Here is a 3,128-nt window from a genome sequence, read left to right on the forward strand (position 1 = left end):
GAGAAAGCTATGGAGAGGAAGAACATGAATTGGAGCTAAGGTTCTCGAGGAGAAATTCTAATTAGGAAATCAGTGTAGAATCAATGGAATTGAGGTAGAATGTAAAACCCTTTCTCTTTTGGTGTTTTATTTCGTATGCCTTTGAATTGTTAGGTTTCTGCAATTTAATTGAATAAATAAACATCTCTTATTTATGATCAGACTTCTCCTATTGATATAAAACATGATTAGGTATCTCTTGTTAAAATTTGAGAATTTTCATACACAAATTCACCGTTGAATATTCCTTGTAATTTTTATTATGATTTCTGAAATTCTGGACAGTTTCGTTTTGCTGTGATTTTGATGTTCTTAGGAAGTCTTAATGATGTTAAAATGATTTTAGGTTTTAACAAAAGTTGTATAAAATTGTCTTATCTTTCATTGGGCTTTGGATTTTCTTAATTTGACACTAATATGAATTTATGGTGAATTGTTTGGTAATAACATGGAATCTGCCCAGTTTTTAGGTTGTCATTATAAATTCAACATATTTTGTTTGAACCGTTGGTTTACTGTGAACTTTTTATATGTTGTATATTATTAATTCATGTATGTCCTTGTAAAGTTTGAAGATGATCAGATAAAGCTATCACCACGGGGCATATAATGTTATGTGGCTGCAGTTAACTTGTTTGCATAAATGCTTGAAAGAAATTCATGTTGTTAAGACATGATTGCTTTTGAAAATGATTTATAAAAGTAAATGAGTTCATGTTTTACCTTTATATGGAACATGTTTTATGCTAACGGAGGGTAATGATCCCCGAGAGTTAAATGGGTAATGATCCCCGTGGGAACTTGTGTTTCCTGACCATCGATGGCGGGTGTCCGTGCCGGTAAACAATAGGTGGATGTAAGAACCAAGGTTTTCGTACCGTGAATGAAACGGGTAATGATCCCCGAGAGCAGATGGGTATGATCCCCATAGGAACTTTTGTTCCTGACCATCGATGGAGGTTGTCCGTGCCGATAAACGATAGGTGGGTGTACGAACCAAGGTTTTCGTACCGTGAACTCATGGTTTCTCTGTGACTATATTAATACGTGAAAAGATGTGTTGAATCATTGATGATTGACTTGTTGGAAATTATTTTGGTATTGTAAACTCATGGTTTCTCTGTGACGATATTAATATGTGAATAGATGAGTTGAATCATTGATGAATGACTTGTTAACAATTATTTTGGTATTGTAAACTCATAGTTTGTTGGTGAAAATATTGATAACTCATGGTTTATTGGTGAAAATATTGATACGTAACTCATGTTTGAAACTTAAAAGGATGGGTTGTTGGAAACATTATTGATGATGTTAATTGGTGCATTGAATCCTAAATGGATGATTTGTTGGCAATAATATTGGTATTGTGAACTCATGAATGAACAAATAAATTGGATGATTTGGTGAAAATAATATTTGTGAGGTAATGTTGGTGGTTGAATATATTCGTTGAAGTTGCACTGTATTTCTTATTGTATGTTATTCCTTGATAAAATGATTTTGTTTCCACATCTTTAGAGAATAGGGGTACATTCTATTGAGCTGTCATCTCGCCCCAATTGACATCCTTGCGGATTTATCAGAGTGGCGCAGTGAAAGCTAAGAATGAGTAGCTCAGTGATTGAATTATTTTATTGTATTTCTTGAAATGTAATTTGAAATAATATGTTTGGTTGAAAATGTTCTTAAAGATAATTGGTGGATTTATATGCTTCAACTCATGTTATATAAAGTTTCAACTATGTTTTGTGTAAAAGAAGATTAGCAAAAAAAAAAGTCTCTTTCCAACCCGTAAAGCTTCGAGTTCAGATCTCCATACGGGTTTGAACCTGGTCCGGAACTCAGGGTGTTACATTAGTTATGGGTATAATAAGAGAACATGTTTCAGTTCTTTTTGCTGAGTGCTATGAAGTGTTGCGAGAAGTCATCAATTGTGTTCAGTTGACGAGAATTGGTAAGATGACCGAAAAGCTGCATAATTCATGTGACAATTAAACAACAGTGAAGTTGATATGTGGTACCTTGCTGGTATTTTCAGATTCTTATATAGTTAAAGTGGAAAGACTTATAGAACGGATTCAAAATCTCTTATCTGAGAATTTTGGAGCTATTGGACATCATCGGAAGGTTACACATAAATGTTGTGTGGGAATATACCTCGTCGATTATCTTTCCCATGTCGCAGAGCAGCAGGTAAAGGATTATTGCGAAGAATACATAGAGGAATGACCATACCTCTAGATACTTTTATCCTAGATACATCGAAGGACCCTCTACACAAAAGTGAGCATGAAAACTTCTGTTGAGCTTGCTGAGGAGGGAGCAAAGAGAAATAGGAAAGAAAGGTACAGAAATAATGAGCAAATATTAAAGAACAGAAAGTCCCCTCAGGGCCTCAGAGGGATGCATACTTGGAAGAGTAGCAAAGAAAATGAAGGGAAAAAAACTCGAGGAAAAGACAAAGTCGAAAAGATCAACAATCAGGGAAAACTAGAAAAGAACGCAACATGAGAATCAACCATAGGAAGAGGCAAAAAATAATAGAGCAAAAACAACAATAGGAAAAAGAGAAGTAATCATAAAGACATGGGACGCTACACCCTATCCAAGAGAGCGGTGAATCCGAGGAAAGTACAGAGGGAAGCGATAGTAAAAGGAGGAAACATCCACGAAAAGTATTAGAATAAGAAATGTCAGAATTTAGTTGGTTGTGTTTTTTTATTTGATACAGTTAAGTGTATGCTACGAGTCCCAAGTTATTTTGTATGTTCCTTGTTAAAAATTGTTGCATGCATACTTGTCTTTCCTCCTTCAGTTTCTATCCATATGTATACTTGCTTCATCATTTTTCCTTGGAATTTCTTGCAACTTACAATCAAATATGTATTTGTCTGTATTAGTAAAAAGAGACTTCCTCGATCAAAGAGGTGGGAAAAAGCAAAATGGAATAACACTGAACCTTTAGATGATTTCTATAAATGTAACGAATCTTATATAGACTCAGGAGGGAATATTGTAAAAAATATCGAACAAGGACTGCGCGATCCATTTATATATAAGCATGATAGTGACAAAAATACAACAAT

The 3,128-nt window shown here is 34.4% G+C and overlaps 1 long non-coding RNA gene across 1 annotated transcript; it reads left to right on the top strand.

The window, feature by feature from the left end:
• LOC113353796 lies at window positions 1-2,887 on the top strand. The gene is made up of 2 exons (XR_003361534.1): window positions 1-1,996; window positions 2,081-2,887. It is a non-coding gene; the product is annotated as an uncharacterized LOC113353796 (long non-coding RNA).
• Window positions 2,888-3,128: the final 241 nt, after the last annotated feature.

Source organism: Papaver somniferum, chromosome 2, assembly GCF_003573695.1.
Source record: "Papaver somniferum cultivar HN1 chromosome 2, ASM357369v1, whole genome shotgun sequence".
Taxonomy (NCBI): Eukaryota; Viridiplantae; Streptophyta; class Magnoliopsida; order Ranunculales; family Papaveraceae; genus Papaver; species Papaver somniferum.